The sequence below is a fragment of the Mesoplodon bidens genome, assembly GCF_964165515.1.
Source record: "Mesoplodon bidens genome assembly, chromosome: 9".
NCBI classification, from domain to species: Eukaryota; Metazoa; Chordata; class Mammalia; order Artiodactyla; family Ziphiidae; genus Mesoplodon; species Mesoplodon bidens.
In genome coordinates this window covers 40,224,308-40,251,622 of record NC_138166.1, presented here as the reverse complement: position 1 = coordinate 40,251,622, position 27,315 = coordinate 40,224,308, and positions in this window count along the sequence as shown.

The following is a 27,315-nucleotide window of genomic DNA, read 5'->3' as shown; positions in this document are numbered from 1 at the left end:
AATTCTAGCTCTGAATACGCTGAGTAGAAACTTGTGGTTAGAATTTTCTAGGGAGGCTGTTTTTGTTTTGTTTTGTTTTGTTCTCTTATGTTCTAACATCTGCCAAAACCATTCTGCCCACTCTCTATTTCTGTGGGAAAAGTTTTCCTAGAAATCCACCAAAGACAGGGACTGCTTATTTCTCTAGAATCATGTGTTCTTGTATCTGGCTTCAAAGGTTCAGACATACATTTTTTAAAATTTCCCTCTTAGTATTATATCCACGTTTTTAGTCTGCCACAAGTAAAACTCTTCTCTGCTATGTCTTTAGGAAAAACTTCCCTAAGCTCAAAACCAGGTAAGATTTCCCTGTTTACTCCACACTTTTCTTTAATGGTATATAGCACAATTTAGGCATAATTGTCTTCCCTTAGAGATTAAGCTCACTGAGTGCATTTAGGACTTTCATTGTGGTTTTACTTATCTGATTAGTAAAATTTCTTTATTCTCCAACACTCATTTCACATGTCACCATTTCCATGAATTCTTTTTTGAACCTCTCCAAACTCCTTTGAACCTCTGGGAATAATACATTTCAATAATTTTCCCCATGCAGACTCAATTCTTAGAGATGCTGCCTCAGCAGAGCCCCCAATGAGACAGTCCAAGTGATCGTGCGACCTATTCTTTCATCACATTTGAATGTATCATTCAGTAGTGGACACACAACACTAGGCAATCAAGCTCTGTTTCTGAGGGAAAATTTGGATGCAGAGATAGTCTTAAAATTGTGAGGAAGATAGTTGTAAAGATTTAGGAATGAGCTATCAGGTTTTTAAATGAAAGTAACTTCTCTTTCTTCTCCATTTGCCTGACTAGTTATATTATTTTAAAAAGAAGTAAAAAAAATCAAAAACAAAACAAAAAAGCAGTTGAGTGAAAGTCTAGTGCTTAAGAGTATTGACCAAGAATAAGAACTTTGATCTAGTCTTACACTTACACCTTACACTTGTTTGGACTTTAGACAGGTTGTTTAACCTCTTGCCTTTGATTTACTCATTTTTATAATGGGGATAATGAAAAGAAACTTCATCCATAGGATTGTGAGGATTAAATAAGCTAATACATAAAACACTTGGACAGTAGCTCACATATAAGCATTCAATAAATATAAGGTATATTGTTTTTTTTATACATAAGTGTCTAGAAGAGGATGTGGCCTGTAATTCATGGCTCATAGATACAAATTAGTTTCTTTATCTTTTCTATGAGCTACTTATCATTTTGGTCATTGTACATGAATTTTTATTTCCATGCTTTTTTAAAGTACCAATCTTTGATTTCCTATACATAAATTTACTTTCTCTTGTCATTGAAAACTTCCCTATCAAATGCAAGTGAAAGACTTAACCAGACCGAGCAAAATAACTGATCTCATGAGTTCTGCATAGTTAACATTCTGTTCTTATAATTTCTAATATCGTCTCTAACAATAGTATAGACAACAAGAGTAATAATGTTAAAAATATTATGACTCCGTGTAACAGATTTTTGTAAGATAAGTGAGTATACTTCATTTTAGATTATAAAGTTGAATATTTCTCTGAGAATTACATATGGCTTTGTCCACATTAGCAAAGTGATTGGAATTTTTCTCCCTGGTAGACCAGAGAACCATGGAGCAGAAATAGACAAAGTGGAAATAATGCATTTGGCACTAATTTAAGCTAATTAAACATATAGTTTTCTAACTGGAGTAGAGTTTCCTACAATTAGATTATGTTATAGTTTATGTAAACAACTTTGTGGATCTACACATCTAGGACTCAAAATTTTATAGGTCAATGAAAAAGTACTGTAAGATGGAAATAGATCAATCTTAGGCAAGTTTCCTGTTGATAGATTTTGCTATCCCTCTTAGATACAATAAAATTGTGAAATTTTATTGTACTACTTTAATATGTTTTTTAGTATATATGTATTTTTCAACACCAGTAAATTAGTTTAGCATTCTTTCTGCCAAACTCCAGCCGAATTTCAGCAAGGCAGCAAAACACTGGGTGAGTATTGTACCTTTCATTAAGAAGGACTAAAGAGTACAGTGAGGGCTTCCCTGGTGGCACAGTGGTTAAGAATCCATCTGCCAAAGCAGGGGACATGGGTTCAAGCCTTGGTCCGGAAAGATCCCACATGCCGCGGAGCAACTAATCCCGTGCGCCACAACTACTGAGCCTGCGCTCTAAAACCCACGAGCCACAACTACAGAGCCCGTGTGTCACAACTACTGAAGCCCGCGTGCCTAGAGCCCATGCTCCACAACAAGAGAAGCCACTGCAATGAGAAGCCCACACACTGCAACGAAGAGTAGCCCCGGCTCACCGCAACTAGAGAAAGCCCGTGCACAGCAACAAAGACCCAATGCAGCCAAAAATAAAAAAATTAATTAAAAAAAAAAAGTACAGTGAACTAACATAAATGCTTCAGGAACATTCTCTATCACTAGCCTCAGCTAACCTCTTCTGAGGCAGCATGGCTAATCTCTCCCTTAATCAGTCCAAATTTGGGTTCTTTGGAATACATAAAATTCCATGGTAACTGCTATGAAAAGAAAATTAATATCACCACAGAAATAATGTCATACAAAATTATGCAGCTCCTAGCATGTTTTAGTTCGTCAATATATACTAAACAAAGACAGGGGTTATTTTTGAGAAATTGAAAATAAAAATATCTAGCCAATGTTAAATTTCTACTGTAAAATTTTAGTAGATCTTTACTCACTTGCAAAGAATATGCTATCAAATCCTTTGAATCTAAATATTGTTGAATTGTCAGTTAATACAAGAAACTAGAATCTGAAACCCACGTTTATATTATTCAGATATTCTGAGTAAGATTTTTTTTTCCTAGACTAAAGATAGGATTTCTACTAAGCAAAACTTTTTTTCTAGTTAGATTTGGAAGGTACAGTTTTTGAATATGAATTGAAAAGCACAATTTGGAGAATTCTATGACTCAGCTCTGACACTTTGTTGCACAGCAGCCATGGAGTGTCATTTAAATGTGTAAGTGGCATGATAAACCTCCCACTCTTCTAAGAATAGAGCTATCACTGGACCCTGTTATCTCACAACCCCAAGGTACAATATGATAATGATACCACTTAACATCAGTGCCGAAGTAAGAAAAAAAGGGGAAAAGCTGCAAGCATTTTAACTAGAAAGAAAATCAAATTAAAATATTAATTTACTGATTAATATAACATTAGCTGACCTATTTTCTCCAGCTTGTTAAATAACAAAGACTTGTGAAGCTAAATTACTGCCTAAAAGATAAATGTTTTAAGAATTCCCAGGGAGATGTTTAGCTCCTTTTTAAACATCATTAAAGATATGCCTTGCATATATCAGGCAGCTTTATGCTTTCTGTGCTGAAACATCCTGTTTACATTTATTAATGCAGTCTAAAGAACTGGGAATTGCTTCGGAGTTCCCCTCCTTGTTTCAAAACTAAGACCAACATATGTCAGTTTTCTTGCCCTTAGTGACTCACTGTAGAATTTACAAGAATGCAAATTCTTCCAAGAAAGTGAATCAGGTCACACTTGGAAATTTATTTTCTTAAACTGTTCATAAATTGAGATAATATTGATTTTAAAAATAGAAACCAGCAAGCTGCTGTCCACGTGCTCACAGCCCCAGGACCTCAGAAATTCAAGCTGGTCTTCAAAGAAATGTATTGAAAAGAAAGAGGGCTGGCTTTTCTTCTGAGACAGCTGAGTTCCTAGTACAATTCTGTTCCTAATACGACACACTACTAAACGACATTTTCTTTGTAAAGTTCAAGGTTTTCAGGTTTTCAAGTTTTTTCTAAGTCTTTCTCGAATTCCAAAAATGTTAGCAGTCTGATCGACTGAGAAATAAAATAAAACTCACTTAGATTCAGTGCATTCTGATGTACCATCTGAAGAAACCTGAATGGTTTTCTTAAGATAATCCAATATGAAATGTAAATGGTGATTGTGGGGTGTAGTCAATAAACTATACATGCTAAAAGCTTGCTAAGAAGATGAAGTAGGGTTACCCAAGTGATAGATTGTTGAGACTAATGGAAAGACAAGGTCTAAATGATATTCTTAGCCCTTCAGAATATTTTGTTGATTAATTACTCATTAACATAATTTGGGAGATAATGCTGACTTTTTTCTTAACATTTTTATTGCACCTATATCCTTTATCAGAAAGAATATTACAATTTTTTAAATTCAGTTTTCAGTGTTAGGGACTCTTCCAAATGTGTCCTCAAGGGTTAAGGAAGGCTTAGAGTCCCTCTCTAAGTTTTAGTGACAGCATTAAACCTATGAAATCTACAGAGTTGTAAGTTTCCTCCCTTTCTTCATTTGGTCTAAGTTTCATTTCTAGAACATATGTTTTGAAGACAACATTTTTCTTTTTCTCAACTTCCATAGCAGTTTGTTGCTTTTTTTGATAAACATTCTATCCAATTTCAGAGCCTTTGTTCTTTTGGTTCAATATATAGAATGTCCCTGAAGTCTCTCTGAGATGGGAGGTTTTATGTCAACCGTTAGGCTGTTTTCAATTGGAACTTCCCTTTCTTCCTTTCTTCTGTGCTCATGTTCCCTCTCTCTCTCACACACACACACATACACACACACATACATCTTTTGATAATTGGTTAGAATAGGTACCTATTATGTGTATTATATGCTCCCTTAAACTATTGTCCAAAGAATATCAACAACAGAGACAAGGGTAGAGTGATATGCTAGTAAATGCTTAACAACTTTCTCTGGATAGGAAAATAAAGCCCTGATATTTAATGTTTTCTGGTTTCCCTGGTGTAAATACTCTTACCGTGGCTGATTTCCAACAACTGAAGTGACTTCACCGAATGTGGGTTTGGCACAAGAAGTACATAATTGGCTCTTGTGAACTGGTAGAGCTGGATGACTGTTCTTTGGCTTAGGTCTCTTCTCAAAGTTGTCCATGCAGCTGCCACCCTTAAGAAATATGTTAATAACTCCCTCCACTTCCCATCCCCTAACCAGGAGCAGGCTTGCTTACTGCTTAATAGAAAGGCATAGATTCCCCAAGCTCAGTGTCCCTGAGCTGTGACAGATATCCACTGTGCATGTAGCATTTATCTGGGCCAAATCATGTTACATCATGTCTCTTTTCATAAGGAAAAGAGAGATAAATGCAAAGATACTCATGTTCATGCTGACTTCTGTGCCATAAGTAATAAAATCTTTATCTCTTAGAAGTCTCCTGTCTTTCGCCAGCATACATGAAACTGTTCAATTATCTAGATAAGTAGGGTAAAATCAGATTTCATACCTGATGGATAATCTATATGTTAAAACTGATGGAAACACATATATGTGAAATAGTCTTTATGATTTTGCAAGAAATAGGAGTTTGTTTCATTGATCAGAACTATTAGTATGAAATAATTTTATGAGTACAAAAAATTGTTGAGGGCTTCCCTGGTGGCGCAGTGGTTGAGAGTCCGCCTGCCGATGCAGGCAGGGGACATGGGTTCGTGCCCCGGTCCGGGAAGATCCCACATGCCACGGGGCGGCTGGGCCCCTGAGCCATGGCCTCTGAGCCTGCGCGTTCGGAGCCTGTGCTCCACAACAGGAGAGGCCACAACAGTGAAAGGCCCGCATACCGCAAAAAAAAAAAAAAAAAAAAAAAAAAAAAATTGTTGTTGAGAAACTTCAGATTCTCCTATACAGGGAAATTTTTCACTTTGAAACATTCATTGACCATCTATGTACTGAATTCCACTGGGCTTTTTTTTTTTTAATACCTGCTTTTACCTGCCTTATATTGCCATGATGTGTTTTTATAAAATTTAGCATCTTCCAACACTGATGCAGAGAATATTCAATTGGAATCACAGTTTTAAGTCAAAATAGAAAGCTTTGACGATCAAAAAGTTTAAGCACTTACTCTGTTAATATATGTGAATATATTTCTACAGGGTTGAGGACTTCTACCTATGATCTCCAGAGCCATATTTGCAACACTAATGATTTGTTGGCAGTATTCAGTTATTATAGATACTGTTCCAGTTATAACAAATTCTGAGTCAAACTTCCTTGACTAAAATGTACATATTCAAATGCAATAGAAAGGAGGATTCGATGAAATCAGTTCCAGAAGAGTGACCTTGCTTCCACTGCACTCCCAGGCTTCATCTGACCTGGTACACCAGAGCCCACCATTTTCTCCTGTGCTTCCCTGCCTCCTCCTTTCCTTCAAATTTTCTTCCTCAACAAATTATTATAGATCAGATTTAAGGTTTGAGGTTTGGTTATTATTCTTCTTTTTAATCACTACATACCCTTGAGTAAATAAATAAATCTTTGTTAAATTTTCAAAAGGTGTTACAATCCTGAGGGCATTTCTAAAGACATTAAAATAAACTAGCATTTCTTTAATAGAGTATTAAATGTCAAGATCTTGATAAAACAGTGCAACATAGATACTTAATAAGCAATAGAAAATGTGCACATATTAAGTCCTAACTGCTGCTCAATTCATATTAACAAAAATTGTTGTTAATCAAGTAATGTTAGTTTTTGATACTGTGAAAAACCTTCATTCATCTCATATTACCAGATGTAAATGTAACTAATTTTATTAACATAATACAATTTAAAATGTATTAATTGTAGAATATTAGCATTTTATCTAGTTTGCTTGATATTGTCTAGTATCATGCTCAGAAGTAGTAATGCCATTTTAAGTGACACTACACCAAATAGGAAACATAAAATGAATAAAAATAATTGAGTGTGAATTAAAGATTAACAGTGATCTATTTTAAACTTTTTGATGAATTCACAGAAAGTAAATTCTTCGTTTTGTTTCTTGGCTGACAACATCCTTCTCACCCACACTCAAAACCTACTTGAGTTTCATCCCAGTGCTATGAAAACATCTTGTGGTATTCTAATAGGGCCATGCCCTGTACCCATTAGAGATAGTGTATAGAGAAATGATGCCAAAAATGTGCCAAATAAAACTCTAATATTTATTTCAGTTGTTCATAATGCATATGAAAAATGCCAGCTCTTAGTGTCCTTTTTATCAGGGTCTTTGTCCTAATACTCACTCACTCTAAGGCTAATTCACTCCTTTTTTTTTTTTTTTTTTAAACTCTGTCCAGTTCTATTTGAATCACCCTCCCACATGTCTTAATGGCAGTTAGCCTGATGATATCAAGTGCCATCAGATTCTATACACAAGCTGGGATCTACTATGGAGGGGCTTTTTGTACCAGGATTTTAGGAATAAACTATAGCATATGCCAGAAATTAATTTGGGGGAAATTATTCTAAAAGAGGTATAATTCAAAAAACTATCTTTCCATCTTCTGAATATTTTCTTTGGCATTTTCACACTACGTCTTTTACTCTGCCGAACAATCCTGCAAGTTTGATATTGTTAATCCCATTTGAGACCTTAGGCTGAGGTTCACACAGTTCAAAAGTGATAGAGTGAGACTTCACTAATACTTTTTCCATACTCTTTTTTCCATTATATTTTAACAAGATTTTTTAAATGGGTTGTTAAATTTGATACTTCTCAGACATGGTGAATCATACTACATTGGAGAACAACATTTAAGGCAAGGTACAATCTGAGAGAACTTCATCACTAAGTGAAAGCACCTACATTTTATATTTTTGCTTGCCTTTTTATCTTGTGGATAATAACGTTTATCCATTTCTGTTTCATCTTAGAGCTGTTGTTTTATGTGTGCATTCTTAACTAAAATTCCAGATGTATGATCTAAATTTAATGTGGAACTGTAATGTAACAAGTGTAATTACATTACAATTTGTAATGTAACAAGTAGAAATCTTGTGTTTTCATTAACATCTTTCTATTTAAGGATCTGATCTGTATATGCAGCTTTATGTTGCCTTTCTGGAAGAATATATGAAAGATGTAAGTCCAAGCTCATTTTAGCAGCTAAACAGCTCTGTTCTCTTTCAGTTCTTTATTTTTAAAATAGTCTTCAGTTTCAAAAGTGGAAAAACTTTCAACATGTAGTTTTAGCAAATAGAATGTGCACTTCTTATATAAGCACTTTATTCGCGATTATATGCTTCTACAGCAAATTTATTTTAACTTTTCTAAACCAATTACACAAAGTCAAAATTAAGAAGCTGGAGAGTCAGGTCTACTTACTGCATGTGGGTTTGTGAAGTTCATGGTTTCTCACCAAACCTTGGATCTAAAAATAAAATGGAATCCATACGGATTTTTCACATTTATAAAAAGGACTGAAACTGGAGGGTAGGATAATAGATGTGACACATTTTCATGGTAACTTCCTTACAAAACAAAACCTTACAAAAGAGTAAATTTTGCAGACATCAAGACGTATCAAGTAATAATACACAGAAAATGTCTTACAAGAATAGGATATATTCAGACAAATTTTTCTGTCATCAATAAAGTCATTTTTCATCAAGTTTTGTATGGAAATCAAATATAATTAATGCACCTGCTTATCAATAGAAAAGAGAGAGTTTGTGAAAAGAACAATGAGCAGGGCTTCCCTGGTGGCACAGTGGTTGGGAGTCCGCCTGCCGATGCAGGGGACACAGGTTCCTGCCCCGGTCTAGGAAGATCCCACATGCCGCGGAGCGGCTGGGCCCGTGAGCCATGGCCGCTGAGCCTGCGCGTCTGGAGCCTGTGCTCCGCAACGGGAGAGGCCGCAGCAGTGAGAGGCCCGCGTACTGCAAAAAAAAACCCAAAAAACAAAAAAAACAAAACAATGAGCAAAGATTTTCACAACTCCCTTCTGCGATGCAAGCTAGGATGCCCCCTTCGTCCAGCTGCTTTTTGCTGTGAGTGCTCCTCCCCCTCCTCTTTCTTCACTTCCCCTTCTTTAATGCCTGTACCTTTTGTAAATATAATTTAGTTTTACAATAATTACTGTTTTGTAAAGTTCTGCTCATCACTTACCTGTTTTGTCTCTATTAACATAATAACTTAAAGATATTTTCTTATGAGACATTTTCTTATTAGCCTAAGATGCTAAAAATATTGATGAAACATTTTAAAACCATCTCAGGGACTAAATTTATGACATGTGACAAGAAGCAGTTGTATATCTATTTTAAATGTTATGTTCTGGATATTGTAACATGGTACCACAAAAAAAGTCCCCTTTCATAATCAGTGTGGTTAAAAAGACAAATGTTAAATTCTTGGAATAATATTTTATATTCTTTATTATTCTATTAATCATTTTTCTATTAATAATTTATATTAATTGTATAATATTGTCTGTTGTTACTCCCTTATCCCCTTCTCTTTCCTCCTCTCCTATGCTTCCCCCCACCTTCAAAAGTTCTAAACGTTTATTAGGTATTTATTACTTACCAATTATTTTATTAGGTAATTTATGTATGTTCCCACGTATATTCCTTAAAATCAAGGGGAGAGGCAGGTGGGGAAAGGTACTCAGCATTTTGTGCCAACATGCCAGAGAGGTATCTGAAATATGACTTAAAAAGGCAATAAAAAGGACAGGGATAGAGATGAGAAGTGTATCCCCCTAGTACGTCACTAAAGGAGTTCCAAAATAATGTGTTCTGTTTAGTAGTGATAAGTATGTCAAATTTTTCAAATAGACTTTTTTTTTAATCTTTTAGACTTCCTAAAGGTTAGTAGGACTGAAACTAAAAAGATAAGGAAGGCAAGGAAAGGTGGTGCCTAGCTGTTTATATAAATATAATACATGTCAATGATAAAACTAATACTTAGGTATCATAATGATCATGCAAAAACAAAGGCCCATAATCTATACTTTTTGATAGGTTTTCATTTTACAAGAGTCTTAGCCTGGAAATCAAATAAGTTATTCCCAGGTATACAGCAACCAACTCACAGGCATGGCTAACTGGATCAAAGCAGTTGATATGTGTTTCTGTCAAACTGTAATGTTTGTCACAAGTAGAACTCTATAACTCCCAGTAACATCTAGAAATTATCTGAATCATAGCATAGCTCCTGAACTGATTATTAATTGCCATAATTTAACCTGAATTTAAATCTGATTTTAAAAATATTATGAGACCCTGACTTAGTTAGATCCCTAAGTGACTCTTATTAATGGACTAATTTTTTGTGACTTTTTAAAATTTTGTGTTTCTTTTTAGTGAACTAACGTGTCATTAAGCACAGGATTCAATGAATAATAAAATGAGCACATCCATGTAATCACTACTCAGTAAAAGTAAAACACACTGATGAACACACCAGAACGCTACTTTAGGCCCCCTCCCCGTTACTCTCTTCTTTCCAACCCAAAAGTAAACACTCAGTTTTTAACATTATTAATTTTGCCAGTTTTTGAACTATATATAAAATGGAATCATGTTATATAACATTTGTGTCTAGCTCATTTCCCTCAATATTATATTTCTAGAATTCATCCATTTTTGAGTGTAGCTATACAATATTTCATTACTGCATAGTATTCTGTTGTATAAATATATCACCATTTATTTACCTATGCTATAAATTGGACACTGGTTATTTAGTGTTTGGGGCTACTATAATAATGTTTCTATAAATACTCTCATACATTACTTTCAGTGTCATGCCTACACATTTATGCTGAGTGAGATTGCTTTGATACTGTATCAATCTTGTCAACAAGGCAGAATCTCCTATAAAAGTATTTTAAGTATATTTTGATGGTAAATTGGTGATTCTTGATTATCACAAGTGATTCTTACATGTGGCAGGTCAAAGGTGGCCTAAAGGATTGTCTTGAAGCTTGACTCATATAGCACTTTAAATGGAATTTAAAGAAAAAATTAAAATTGTCCCTTTCCCTGGTTACCAGGGGGAAAGGGTGTGGGGGGTGTGGGGAGAGGATGGATTGGGAGTTTGGGATTGACATGTACACACTACTCTATTTAGAATAGATAACTTACAGGGACCTACTGTATAGCACAGGGAACTTGGCTCAATATTCTCTGATAGCCTGGCTGGGATGGGAATTTGAGAAAGAATGGATACTTGTATGGGTATGGCTGAGTCACTTTGCTGTGCACCTGTAACGAACATATCATTGCTAATTAACTATACTCCAATATAAAATAAAAATTTAAAAAACGTGTCCCTCTCCCAGATCAAGTAAGACTGTTGGAAATTGGGGGGAAAGGGAGTGGGAGAGGCCTGTGCTATAGAATACTTCCTGTCAGCCAGGTAGACTAACACAGATGCTGGAGATTTTGATACTGGATGTCAGATGGACTCTGAAATTCTTTATTTTGTTTGTTTTTTTAAAACAGGTTTATTGAGATATAATCAGTATATAATAAATTGCACATATTTAGTGTACAATTTGACAGTTGACATGTACACACCCATGAAACTATCACTACAATCAAGATAATGAATATATCCATCACCCTCAAAGGAGTACTTGTGCCCATGTGTAATCCGTCTATTCTGGCTCTTCCCAAACCCCCCTCTTTCTCCCTATCCCAACCTTTCCCTGGGGATCCACTAATTTGCATTCTGTCACTAAAGAGAAGTTTGAATTTTCCAGAAATTTATACAAATAAAATCACACAGTATGCATTCTCTTTTGGCAGGCTTTCTTTCAACATGTTTATTTTAATATGTACTTATAAATCAAGAGTTCATTCCTTTTTATCTCTCAGTAGTATTTCATTGTATGGATATAACACAGTTTTTATTTGTCCATCTGTTGATGAGCATTTACATTTATTGGGATTATCTTTTTTCTTTATTGATGTTGTGAATCATATTAATTTTTGACTATTAAGCAAAATTTGAATTCCTGTCATAAAACTCACTTGGCCATGATATATTATCCATCTTATATAATGGTAGATTTATTTGTTAGAATTTTGTGTAGAATTATTGCATATATGTTCAGAAGTTGTTCAGCCATGTTTTTCTTTTCTTATAGTGTTTTTAGTATGAGGGTAGCTAGTTTCATGGGATGAGTGAGGAAATATTTCCTTCCCTCTAGTTTTCTAAAAGATTTTATACATACAGATTTAGTATTCTTTAAATGTTTGGTAGAATTTGTCAATTAAACCATTTAGGTGGCAAGTTCTCTTTGTGGGAAGGTTTTTAACCACAAATTTAATCTCTAATAGTTTTAAGGAAACTCAGGTTACCTATTTTATCTTGAATAAGCTATAGTAACTTGTGTCTTTCAAGCAATTTGCCCATTTCACCTAAGTAGAATTTATTGGCATAAAGTTTTTCATAATATTTTCTTATCCTTTCCACAACTATAGAATCTATAATGATATTATAACCTTTCTCATTTTTGATATTGGTTAAGTTGCATCATCTTTTCCATTTTTTTCTCAGTAGTTGAGTACAGGTGTATGAATTTTATTGATCTCCCCAAAAGACCAAACTTTGGTTTGATTGTTTCCCTCTATTGCTTTTCTGCTTTCTATTTCATTAATATTTGTTCTTATATCTATTAATTTCTCTGCTATCTTTACTTTGGTTTTGATTTGTTCTTTTTCTAGTTTTTCAAAGTAGAGGCTGAGGTTATTGATTTGAGAGCTTCCTTTTCTAATATTGGCATTAAGTGCTTTGTTTTCCTATAAGTACTTGTTTAGTTACATTTCACAAATTTTGATGTGTTGTGATTTCATTTTCATTTATTTACAAATGCTAATTTTACTTCTTATTTTCACCTTTAACTTATAGGTTATTTTTAAATGTTTTTAGTTTCCAATATTTGTGACTTTCCAGATATCGTTCTGTTTAGATTTCTGACTCCACTGTGACTAGAGAACATACTTTGGGTGACTTGATTATTTGAAATATTAGACTTGTTTTATGGCTTAGAATACAGTTTATCTTGGTAAATTATCCATGTGCTCTTGACAGAAGTGGGTGTTCTGCTGTTGGGTAAACTGTTCTATAAATATCCACTAGGTCAAGTTGGTTGATAGTGTTGTTCAAAACTTACATATCCTTACTGACTTTTTTTGCTTTTATCATTTATGAGAGAATGATATTAATTCTCCAGCTATAATTGTGAATTTGTCTATTTTTCTTGCAGTTCTATTAGTATTTGTTTGATGTATTTTGAAGCACTTTTGCTAGATGCATAAATGCTTAGGATTTTTTTTTGCTCCTTTGATTAATTGACTTTATCATTATGAAATGACCCTTTGTTTCTGGTAATAATCTTTGCTCTAAAATTGACTTTGTCTAATATTATAGTCATTCTAGCTTTCTCTGTACTAGTGTTAGCTTGGTATTTATTTTTTCATCCTTTTACTTTTGGCCTCTTTATGTGTGTGTGTGTGTGCTCTACTAGTGTGTGTGTGTGTGTATATATATATATATTTAAAGATATATATATATATATATATATATATATATATATATATATATATATACTAGTAGAATATAAAGTATATATATACACTTTCTAGGCAGCCTATGGTTGGATATTGCTTTTCCATCCAACCTGACAATCTCCACCTTTTAATTTGGGGAATTTAGACCATTTACATTTAATTTGATTATTGATATGGTTACCATTAAATCTGTAATCTTGATATGTGTTTTATTTGTTGTTTTTCCTCTTTTTCTGATTTGTTTGGGGCTTATTCATTTTTTTAATGATTCCTTTTTTTCTCTTACATTTGCTTATTAACTATAGATATTTGTTATTTTAGTAGTTATTTTAAGATTTATAGTACATATCTTTAACTAATCACAGTCTGCTTTCAAGTGATTCCAAACCATTTCATGTCTGGTATAAGCACCTTAAAACTATATCCTTCCTCTTCTCCCCTCCCAGCCTTTGCAATAATTTGTCATACATTTTACATCTATACAAGTTATAAACTCCACATTGTGATTATTTTTGTTTAAACAGTAAGCTATCTACTAATAAGATTTAAATATTTTAATATTATATATTTTCCAATGTAATTACCATTTTGATGCTCTTTATTCCTTTTATTGATCCACATGTTCATTTTCTTTGTACTTGAAGGACTTTCTTTGATATTTCTTAGGATACATTTCTACTGGTTATGAATTCTTTCAGCTTCTGTATATCTGAAGAATTATTTCTTTTATCATTGTTTTAAAAGATATTATTGCTGGATAACAAACTGTACATTCACAGGGCTTTGATGTGTTTGTTTTTTTTAGGGCTTTTACAAATATTCTTTTGTTGTTTCAATGAGAAGTTAGTTTTTTTTCCTATGTAATGTTTCTTGTTTCTCTCTGTGGTTTTATGATTTTTCTATTTAATGTTTGTTTTGTGAAATTTGCTTATAATTGTTTTGGAGTACTTCTTTTCATGTTTCTTGTGGTTGGGGTTCACTGAGCTTTTTGTATCTGTGTGTTTACAGATTTTATCAAATTCTGAAAATTCTTGGCCATCATCAATTCAAATAGTTTCTGTCTTCCAGGGACTCCAATTACATGTATATTAAGCCACTCAAAACTGTCCCACAGCTCACTAATGAGCTTACTGTGTTTCCATTGTGTGTCATTTTAGATAGTTTCTATCATAATTTCTTATAATATTTTTTTCTTTGAAAGACTGTTGATTTTTTATTGGATATCAGCCATGGTGAATTTTACCTTGCTGATTGCTGGATAGTTTTAAATTTCTGTAAATATTCTTCAACTAGTTACTTGAAAACAGTTGATCCTTTACTGGCTTGGTTTTAAGGTTCTTTTAAGTTAGCACAAGAGAATTAATCGATGGCTATTTATTACCCAACACTGAAGGAACCTTTGGGAACCTACCAAATGCTCCATGAATTATGACTCTTGAAGTCTTGTTCTTCTATATATTCAGTGAAGGCAGAATGCCTTATGGGATGGTTGGTGAGATTAAGATATTAAAAATGAAGATTATTTTATAAATTGAAAACTGTCTTACATAAATATGATATTTTCAATCTTTGCTGGGTATATGCTTTTGTGTTGTTTTGTTTTGTGTTTTAGTTCTACCTTACTATGTGTTCCACTTTTCCCAAGTGAACAAGTTGTGTATACAAAGTCATTGAAGCAAGACCCTTAAAAATAAACATTTGGATAGACTTTTAAAACTTCACCTAGCTCAAAAAATTTTCAAAACATTTTTTTTTATATTGGAGCAGAGTTGATTAACAATGTTGTGTTAGTTAAGGGGAACATCAAAGTGATTGTTATACATACACATGTATCTAGTCTTTTTCAAATTCTTTGTCTATTTTGGTTGTTACATGATATTGAGCAGAGTTCCTTGTGCTGTACAGGAGATCCTTGTTAAAGGAGAAGCTGACTTTAAAAAAAGAAAAAAAAAAAACAAAAAACCTCGGACAAAAATGAAAAGAAAAACAGAGAAAAATTTTTTATAAAGTCCCTATGGTAATTTACAAAAAAATAAGTTGATGGCATCACATATAATTACTATATAAATTATAGAAATATGTTTCCATATTATGTATATAATACATCCCATGTGTTGGGATATTTAGGTTCATTATGCCAATGATACCCAATAACGTTTATACATGGCAGAGGGACTCTGCATTTTGTGGTGACCAAGACAGTTATGCTCTAGGAGACTTAATTCTGATACTAGAATATAATCACACAACCACAAATGCACATGCTTATTTGAGGTATAGTCCCACTTGTGTTAGGAATACTTCACAATTAATTGTAGCCAGACGAAACTGCTGTGTAAATACCAGAAGCAAAGCTGCAGGTACAGCACTCCTTTAGACTGTCTATCAGAAATGTTAAATGTCATAGTGCATAATTGATCAATGCTAATAGCCCTCAGTACAGATCTGAGGGAATTAACCTATACAGGCAAACTATTTATCACATCACAATATATAAAAATGCACTTTTAATTAATAAATGGACAATCTATAGCCTTCATGGATGCAGCTGATCAATCCTTTTTTATCTTCTGCCTACAGTTTGGGTCCTTTTAATGGGTTTTAATGGGTTTTTCTGTACAATCGCACAGCCGAGTTTATGCACTTATTTCCTGGAACAGTTTCTATACTTTGTGGCATAATCTCACAGCCTCTTCGGTATTTTTCCACAGTGATATCAGCATGAAAATAATCATGCTTCTTGGTATTTTAAAATGGCATTCATTACTCTTGAGCTGATCTCACTGGCACTAACCTGTCTGAAAGTCATAAAATTAGTATAATGCAGCTCCCATCAATATACTAAGTCTATAAAAGCCTGAGTTAATAGTTTACATGTGCAAAGATTTTTAAAAGTACAGTGGTGCACTAACTCATGAAAAGTCCAGCAAGAAAATAAAATAGGAAAACAGTTTTATGCAAAATTTACCAAAGCATCTATGATATTACTTAACTTATTAAGGCAACTACTGAATTCAATTGTCTATTTATATTTGGCATCAAATCAGATTTAGTAAATTTGATGATAGTGACTGATTGTCTCTTCCACATTTACAAATAGGATATGTATTTTCTAGGAGTTTGATTTTAAATTACAAATAGTTACATTATAAAATAAACAATTTTGAAATCATTGATGGTTTCAGCACTTTACAACTTGGACAATCACAAATATTCCTATCTGCAAATAAAAAATAAGTTAAAATAAACAAGAGAACACTTACTATGAGTTTTTTTTATATTGCTAACATTCTTTGAAACATGTTGTTTGACTCAGGATTTATACACTTTTGAAAAAATATTTTAAACATTTCCTTTTTTGTATATTGTAAGTTTTAATAAAAGACTGAATAATGAAATGGCAAGACTCTTCCACCCATAAATAATTATATTATTATAATCATTTAGTTTCATAAGGAGATTATTCATTCTCATGGTGCCCTGTCATGTCCTTATGCCTTAATACTCCAGTTTTTAAATCCAAATACCAAGGAAGTCAGAACATCTTACAATGAGCTCCATATTCCAGATTAATGCACCTGAGCAACATTTTTCCTTATTTAATATCCCTTACTCATTTCCTCTCCTGTTATAGGGATAGCACAGCTGTTTATCTGGCAATTATCTTTGAATCTATTAGTGAAAATGTCTAAATTAATCATAAGAAGACAAGTGCATCACAGAGCGCCTGTGCTATGAATACAGGACCTCCTTGTATTCTTTCTGTCATTTTCATTTCACTGGTTCCATATAGCAGAGTTGGTTTCTTGACACTGTAAACTGTAAATATGCTTCAAGTACAGAAACCCATATAGGTTTATTAGGATCTACTACTTACTTCTAGTAAGCCTATCATTTACCCCAACAATTCAAGTACTCTTAATTTTATCTACATAATACTTCTAAACAATCAGCAAGAAGTTGCATATCTGGGAACTGTGGGCAATATACATAATGAACTTAGGTAACATATCCAGAAGTTTGACAGATTAAATATGCAGGTCAGTGGTAAGAAAATGGGTTTCATTCAATTTAATCAACACTTGATTGTTGCCTCTTGGTGCTATGGGCAATATGAAGATGAGGGAGGAAGATCAAGAGTGGAAACAGATGATTAGAGGATGAAATAAAAAGTGGAATATGAAGTATCCTAGAATAGAGGTGTATGTAAGATTATGTCACTAATCCATCCATTCAGTTAAGGAATGTTAGAATTTACAAGATGAAATGTACACTGTGTAACTTGTGCAAATATAGGTAAGACATGGCTTTTAAAAATAAATAGTTTCAGGGAATTGAGAGCCTACTAGGGGTGACAAATATAAAGGTATAAATTGTATATAAGTGATATAGTTGTTTCAAGATCAAAGTGCTATAGGAATGCAAAGTGAGGAGCCCTTCTTAATTCCAGGCCAAGATCCATAGACAGGGGACATTAAATCCTGTAGTGCAGTTGATAAGATCATATGTGGATTAATATTAAAGAAAAAAAAATGTAACTCAAGAAATAGCCCCCAGGAAGAAAAACCCTAGTGCTCTCCCCAGCAAAATAAGCTCTTCAGGTGTGTTTAGTCACATCTCACTAAGAAAAATAAAGATTGAGTGGCCTTCAGGGTTGAAAACTCTTCTCTAGGATCAACTCTTCCCTGATGTGAGCTGAGAAATGGTTACCATCTGTTGTGTGTATCCAGGATTTTAATGTTACAGAGGAAGTGGAAAAAATCCAACTATTCATAATTTTGCACACAGTATCATGATTTACTCTTTGCTTCTCATATTCCTGTCGTAATTGCTTTGTTTCTATGCATGCCTGACTTATAAATGTAATTGTGCCTGTATTGTTAGTGGGTAAGAGCAGTTTATTATAACACATGAACAGAGAAATGGTTTTACTGCCACACCAAGGGGCAGTGCATGCTGGGAGCCCTATGCTGAGATGGAGTCTGAGGACATGCATTGTAACCAATTAGCAATGAGTGAAAGAAGAGAGTAGCAGTACAGGGGCCCCATAATTACTGGCTTTAGCTGTAGAACTATGAGTGAAGACTCAAGAGTGAGGCAGACTTGGATTTCAGTATGGACTGTGTCACTTACTAGTTGTATCTCTTTAGTTAACCTCATTAAACCACAGTTTCCTTTACTGTAAAATGGAACTATTAGCACCTACCTCATATATGCTTATAGTAATAATTATATAACATAACATAGGTAAAGCATTTACCAAAGTGCCTACCACATATAACCATTCCATCAGTATTAACTTACGTGATTAAATGAGGAACTGTTTGTAAAATGTTAGCATATTATAGAGCAAAATGATCAATAGCCTTAGTATTAATCTAGTATTAAGCAGAAACTCTAAAAAACAAAACATTCTTTTTTCCAAAGAAAGACTTTGACATACAAGTCACTGGTATGATAGTAATTCACTCACTCACACATTCATACTACAAATGCTTGCACACCTACTATATTTTTATTCTAATCTTTATGGGTGAAATCATGTGACCAAACTTTTGCCCTTGTGGTGCTTCTATTCTTATTGTTTTTTTTTTTGTTGTTGTTGTTGTTTTGTTGGGGTTTTTTTGCTTCTGTTCTTACAGACACAGTAGTAATCCCACAATTTAAACCAACCTACATATAATCCAATGCCGTTCCAATGCAGGAAGGAGTAAGTAGCTGTTGTATGTATTACCCTCGGATTGTCTCTGATCAATCCTGCTTCACCAGAGATACTTTCAAAACAGGAATAAGTGTCTTCAACCTTCTGAAGTTCACCCCCACAGTAATCAATCAGTTGTTTCTTTGCTCAGAGGAAGAGTGAAGCTTTTAATCTCTCCAATCTTCCAGGGGAACCTAGGGAACCACACTGAACTGTTTCTGCAGTTAAAGCAGAGATCAGAAAGATTTGCTGCAGGAGATGTTGAGGAAGTTCACAACTGGAATCTAAACTAGTTCCTCCACATGTATGTGCTCCTCTTTTTAGTGCATAATTCTGAAGGCTGCTAGAATTAGGATTTTCTAGTGGCTTCAATGTGTATTAATCCATATGAAGAGGGAGATGGGAGCTTGATTTTTTCTTCCCTCTAGGTGCACCTGATTCAGATAACCAATAGATGCATGGTTTTCTAGGAAACGGGCTAATGAATTAAACTTTATTTTAAATTTAACTTTACACTGAATCCCTAAAGGCATCTGTATATCCTGTCTTGAATACATGGAGGGCTAGATGCTTCTAAACCTTCACTGTAAATACATAATTTTTTAAAAGTTATGCTAACTCAATGGAAGATACACTAGTTTCAAGTTTTACAATTTTAGTCCTAGAAAAAGAGCTGTTTTGATTTTCTCTAATTTGAAAAGGACCATTTCGGAAATAATCCCTACAGATGCTGCTTCCCCACAACTGATTATAACTAAGTATTGGTATTGACTTTGTAAACTCTATTTATTAAGGAGTACTATTTGAATTGTATCAAGAGAAAAATAATAGATTTTAAAATTTATTATGCACTGTTTGTAAAAGAATAAATTCAATTACTCAAGAAAATCGGGTACAAAGCAGAAAAGATTCATTTGAGTATGTTTCTAATAAAATTACAAATGCTTATATTATTAACTTCCAAGTGTGGATTAAGGCAACTAGATGAACCCTGACTTGTAAATCAATATCAATTAAAAATAATCATGATCAGACAACTAAACCAAAGTCTGTATTGCTGAAAAGAGGGTTTGCCCTAGCGACAGATCATTGCTACAACCTCTCACGCCATTGGGTGATGTTTACCATATGTCCCATGATTGATAGTGAGATTTAATGAATTCTTACAAGCAATTAAATAATCAAGAGTTCCTGCTGTTACATGGCATAGCTTGATAGAACAGTGACAAATGAGAGAATATCTACAACCTAATCAAAGGGACATATTTCCTTGGGAACAAAATAATATTATCCACCAGTGCAATCAAAGGACAAAAGAACATAGAAAGGACACAAACAGAATAAGATAAATTATGTCCTCTTTTCATTATTCTGACTGCACAGTTTTCTATTTATTGAACCCTATTAAATTAGAAGGAAAATTAGGCTTGTTAAATATGTTTCACTTATATATTGTCGGATGGTGTGTATGTATAAGTGTGTGTATATAAATATGTATATGTTTATACATTTATATGTACACACATCTCCTTAATCTTTCAAAAGATGCTATTGTTAAAAATCACTAACTAGCAGTAAAAGTATTATTCTTCAGCTCTCCTAAGAAAAGTATTTCAAGAATAAAGACCAACAGGCTTGCCAAAAAGTGCAATCCTGCCTTAGGTGGTTTTCCTCAGGTCTTCAATGTTAAATGTTATTCTACTGGCCCCCCTTGATGTTCAACCTAGATAAATGTAATACAATTTTGTTTTGGTCAGTTCATCGATAGGTATAAAGTTACAGTAAAAGGATTCATTACCTTTGAGGGTTCTCCATCTTAGTATTATTTCTCTATAGTAATTTTCTATACATTTCAAATAAAATGTCTCTGATGTGTATAGTATTTCATGATATAACTGCTTTTATGTCTCATATTTTTAGGAAAGTAGAAGGTTCCTATTCTATTAAATGCTGATGAACTATGAACTTTTAAGTCCATTCATGATTACTAAATGATCTATAGTTTATACTCCCCATGCTTGCACTTTTAAAATTTAGGTAAATAAGTAAAATAATAAGAATAATAAAAAATGTTTATTATTAACTCTATGCTAGTATGGAATATTTGCTTATTTATCTAAAAAAAAAAACCCCGTCACATGTATCCCCTTCCATTTTTGGCAGATTGAGACACAGCTTTGTAAAGGGGTCAAGTAAAGCCTTAATCTGACAAGAGGCAGAGTTAGAATTTGAATCCTTACATCTTCAGTGTAGCTCCGTGGTAAAGACAAATGCTCTGGAATCAGATATGCCTGAAGTTGAATCTGGCCTTGTCACTTACTGGCTGTTTGACTTTGGGCAATTTATTTATACTCTCTGAAACTCAGTTTCTTCAGCCAAAAAATAGCGATGACTCATAGAACATATGTATCAAATTACTTCATCAATAAATAATACGACGTATTAACTTATTCAAGCATGTATTGGCTATTCAACATGGGTCAATATCTATTCAAGGCAGTTCTAGTCCTCAAGAAATTCACAACTTAAATAAGGGAATGCATAAGTAAACAGCAGATTAGAATACAGATTGCCTATCTGTATTCTTTGATGAGAGTAGGCACAGTACAATCTGGGCAAACAAAATAAAAAATACAAGAAGCATGACTAGTCTGGGTTGGAAGTAGGACTGTTAAGATGGGACCCCCTAGAAAAGCCAAATATTGAAAGAATCTGTAAACATGAGTCAGATAAAGAGTGAACTTAATGTTAGTTCATGCAAAAGGAATCAAAAAGACCTGAAGGTAAATCAGAGTATAGTAGATTCAGGGAAGTGAACATGACTTAGTTTGAGCTGGCACAATACTCAGGGCAACTCTCTAGAAGCAGTGAATGCTTAAACTGAAGAAGAAAGTGAAAAGCAAATCATGTAAAGACATGCCAAGATGTTTGCTCTTTATCCTGAAGACTATGGGGAACAATTGAAAAATGTTAAGCAGTAGAAAAAGGAGGAAGCCTAAAAGGGAGTTATCAATTAGAAGTGTGTGGCAGTAATCCCAGCTAGAGATGACGATGACCCACATAAGCATAGTAGTAATGTGGATGGAGAGGGCTAGACAGATTCAAGAAATTTAAGAAACAAACCAGCGAACAAAACACTATCCCCACTACATGAAGATTGAATGGGGAAGGTGAAGACGGATGGTATGTTAAGAAATACAGGAGAAATGGTAGAATTCTGGGATGGGAGATTTGTTCAAACTTGAAAATGTTGAAATTCATACGAAACATCTAGGTGGGAATGGAGAGTATGCCATGAGATTCATGGGTCTGCAGCTCAGTAACAAGACCTGGGCATGAGATACATTGTGGAGCATTAAGCATATAGTTGTCAGTTGAAGGTATAAGTAGAAGAAATCATCAGAGAAAGTAGAAGTGAAAAGAGAAGACGACCAAGTATAGAAATCCAAACAATGTTTACGTGGTATGTAAAGGAAAATTCACCCACATAAAAGATCCACATTAAAGATTGATAAGGGGGCTTCCCTGGTGGCACAGTGGTTGGGAGTCTGCCTGCCGATGCAGGGGACATGGGTTCGTGCCCCGGTCCGGGAGGATCCCACATGCCGCGGAGCGGCTGGGCCCGTGAGCCATGGCCACTGAGCCTGCGCGTCCGGAGCCTGTGCTTCGCAACGGGAGAGGCCACAACAGTGAGAGGCCTGCGTACCACAAAAAAAAAAAAAAAAAAGATTGATAAGGAGTCCTCAAGAGATAAGAGCAGGGTCAAGAGAGATTGGTTTCCTAGAGGTCAGGGCAACCACGAATTTAAAAAATAGTCAATGTTCGACATCATCATAAAATGGCAGAGAGAACAAGGAAGATAATGTTCTACAATGAGTATTTATATCATCTGTTATGAATCACTTTAGATTCTTTTGGCCTCAAAACTGTATCTTGGATATTTGGCCATTTTTATCTGTCCCAGCCTAGGGCTAATCTGTTTCTCCATGACCTCTGAGCACCTTTCTTGTGGGTACAGACCTTGGAGCTTCCTAGTGACAATGAGGCATGCAACACCAAGTCCTGTGGAGCTCACATGTACACAATCAGGAAGTGCAGGAGAGCTTAGTGCTTTGTGGGGCTCAACTTTCACCAGTGAGAGAAAAGAGCTAGTGAATATATTCTTATCTCTTCCTCTTTATGATGGACTGCCGTAAAAAGCAGTCACTTAAAAGACCTCTCAGGAGACAGTCTCAGGAGATTGAGCAACTTGTCCTTGATACCCAAGTGCTGGCCAGGCTGAAAACACATCCTCTTCCTGGCTCTTCCTCCTCTGACACACTCTTTTTTTCTCTTATCCCTACTCCCAGAACTGCATTCCTTAATGAAGGAGTAGCACTTAACGCTTTGCTTAAGGCTCTGCTTTCTGGGGAAACCAGGCTGAGATAAGTATATATCCCTGTTGTAGTCAGCAAAAAAAAATCTATTTTAAGTGTAGGTATTTCATGTGATTTAATACCACAAAATGGAAATAATTTCTTTTTCTCTTCTTCTTAACCTAGCATCTGGGATCCTGTAGTTAAAAACAGAAATTAATGACTAGGTTGCCTTGAAACAAACAATACAAACTGCAATTAGAAAAAAATAATAATTAAAAACTATTAGTGTAAATTGAAAGCAAGAAAAAAATATTTAGCCAAAAGAGAACTAATGCCACATTTCAAGGAAATGCAGAGTAAATATTCAGTTGTTTGAATATGATAAAGGAGAAAAATGGAAATGAATTCGGGGATCATTTGGGAATATTACGCCTAAGCTTTCCTCAAGAATTAAAGGCAGATAGCTTAGTCCAATTGACTTATTGTCTAGCTCTATACTGATAGTTCTCAAAACGTGTTAGCCAGATGAGCAGCATCAGCACCACTGAGAACCTGGTAGAACCTGATGGAAAACTTCCCAGAACCCACCCCCAAACTACTGAATAACAAATTCTGCAGGTAGAGCCCATATCCCCTCTAGGGATCCTGATGGATATTAAAGACTGAGGACCTATAAATAAGCAGGATCTATTTCATTTGGAGCAAAGAGTAGCTAAATTAAACAGTGATAGGCCACCTCCTCCATGAAGCATTTTTGATTTCCCCAAATGGAAATAACATTTCCTGCCTCTGAATTCCCAGAGCCTTTATATATACATCTTTAATTTGCATTTTTAAAACAAGGACAACTTTTGGGGGACAATTTGATAAAATATTTATGACATGTTTGAGTAGTCATTGTGAATCCTAACCTATCAGTTCTCAAAAGGAACCTGGGCAAATAAAGACATCCTTCATAATGGTCACCTGGCAAAGAATAGAATAACAGGCAAGATCACAGAATGCTGTTTTAGAAAAAAAGGCAATCTAATTTCTGTAAGGAAAAATATGTCTAAGTAATATTGGAAAATTATACAATGGGACACATGGAGACTAAAGGGTAGGTTTAACTTACTCTGACGTTTAAAATGCCTTAGGGTTCTACATAAAAGGCTATTGATCAGGTTGAGTCAATAAGGGATAGAGGGGATGTTTGGTTATAGGTAGGAAACAAACATTAAAACCATCAACCCTCCATTAGGTATATGTGGGTTTCCTTGTCTGTTGGTCATGTATATGAAAGTATCAACTCTGGACTACTTATTCCAGTTTTTTTTTAGAATATGGTTCTTTATTTTTATTTTTTTTAACATTTTTTTATTAGTTTCTGGTTTATAACAAAGTGAATCAGTCATACATATACATCTGTTCCCACATCCCTTCCCTCATGCATATCCCTCCCTCCCACCCTCCCCATCCCACCCCTCCAGGCGGTCACAAAGCACCGAGCTGATCTCTCTGTGCTCTGCGGCTGCTTCCCACTATCTATCTACCTTACGTTTGGTAGTGTATATATGTCCATGCCTCTCTTCCGCTTTGTCACAGCTTACCCTCCCCCCTCCCCATATCCTCAAGTCCATTCTCAAGTAGGTCTGTGTCTTTATTCCCATTTTACCCCTAGGTTCTTCATGACATTTTTTTAAAAATTCCATATATATGTGTTAGCATACGATATTTGTCTTTCTCTTTCTGACTTACTTCACTCTGTATGACAGACTCTAGGTCTATCCACCTCATTACAAATAGCTCAGTTTCGTTTCTTTTTATGGCTGAGTAATATTCCATTGTATATATGTGCCACATCTTCTTTACCCATTCATCCGATGATGGACACTTAGGTTGTTTCCAGCTCCGGGCTATTGTGAATAGAGCTGCAATGAACATTTTGGTACATGTCTCTTTTTTTTTTTTTTTTTTTTTTTAATTTTATTCATTTATTTATCGCTGTGTTGGGTCTTTGTTTCTGTGCGAGGGCTTTCTCTAGTTGCGGCAAGTGGGGGCCACTCCTCATCGCGGTGCGCGGGCCTCTCACTATTGCGGCCTCTCTTGTTGCGGAGCACAGGCTCCAGACGCGCAGGCTCAGTAATTGTGGCTCACGGGGCCAGCCGCTCCGCGGCATGTGGGCTCTTCCCAGACCAGGGCTCAAACCCGTGTCCCCTGCGTTGGCAGGCAGATTCCCAACCACTGCGCCACCAGGGAAGCCCCGGTACATGTCTCTTTTTGAATTATGGTTTTCTCAGGGTATATGCCTAGTAGTGGGATTGCTGGGTCATATGGTAGTTCTATTTTTAGTGTTTTAAGGAACCTCCATACTGTTCTCCATAGTGGCTGTACCAATTCACATTCCCACCAGCAGTGCAAGAGTGTTCCCTTTTCTCCACACCCTCTCCAGCATTTACTGTTTCTAGATTTTTTGATGATGGCCATTCTGACTGGTGTGAGATGATATCTCATTGTAGTTTTGATTTGCATTTCTCTAATGATTAATGATGTTGAGCATTCTTTCATGTGTTTGTTGGCAGTCTGTATATCTTCTTTGGAGAAATGCCTATTTAAGTCTTCGGCCCATTTTTGGATTGGGTTGTTTGTTTTTTTGCTATTGAGCTGCATGAGCTGTTTATAAATTTTGGAGATTAATCCTTTGTCAGTTGCTTCATTTGCAAATATTTTCTCCCATTCTGAGGGTTGTCTTTTGGTCTTGTTTATGGTTTCCTTTGCTGTGCAAAAGCTTTGAAGTTTCATTAGGTCCCATTTGTTTATCTTTGTTTTTATTTCCATTTCTCTAGGAGGTGGGTCCAAAAGGATCTTGCTGTGATTTATGTCATAGAGTGTTCTGCCTATGTTTTCCTCTAAGAGTTTGATAGTTTCTGGCCTTACATTTAGGTCTTTAATCCATTTTGAGCTTATTTTTGTGTATGGTGTTAGGGAATGATCTAATCTCATACTTTTACATGTCCCTGTCCAGTTTTCCCAGCACCACTTATTGAAGAGGCTGTCCTTTCTCCACTGTACATTCCTGCCTCCTTTATCAAAGATAAGTTGACCATATGTGCGTGGGTTTATCTCTGGGCTTTCTATCCTGTTCCATTGATCTATCTTTCTGTTTTTATGCCAGTACCACACTGTCTTGATAACTGTAGCTTTGTAGTATAGTCTGAAGTCAGGGAGCCTGATTCCTCCAGCTCCGTTTTTCGTTCTCAAGTTTGCTTTGGCTATATGGGGTCGTTTGCTTTTCCAAACAAATTTTGAAATTTTTTGTTCTAGTTCTGTGAAAAATGCCAGTGGTAGTTTGATAGGGATTGCATTGAATCTGTAGATTGCTTTGGGTAGTAGAGTCATTTTCACAATATTGATTCTTCCAATCCAGGAGCATGGTATATCTCTCCATCTATTTGTATCATCTTTAATTTCTTTCATCAGTGTCTTATAATTTTCTGCATACAGGTCTTTTGTCTCCTTAGGTAGGTTTATTCCTAGATATTTTACTCTTTTTGTTGCAATGGTAAATGGGAGTGTTTCCTTGATTTCATTTTCAGATTTTTCATCATTAGTGTACAGGAATGCCAGAGATTTCTGTGCATTAATTTTGTATCCTGCTACTTTACCAAATTCATTGATTAGCTCTAGTAGTTTTCTGGTAGCACTTATTCTAGTTTTAATTGATGGATCTCCAAGGAATTAAATTAGGTATCAATATTCACTAAACCAAAGGGTTTTAAATCTTTTAAGCAGGAGAACAACTTTTCCTCTACCTTGATATTTTTCTTAAAATGAAAATTTACCCATAATTGCTCTACGTAAAAATTAAAGCAGAA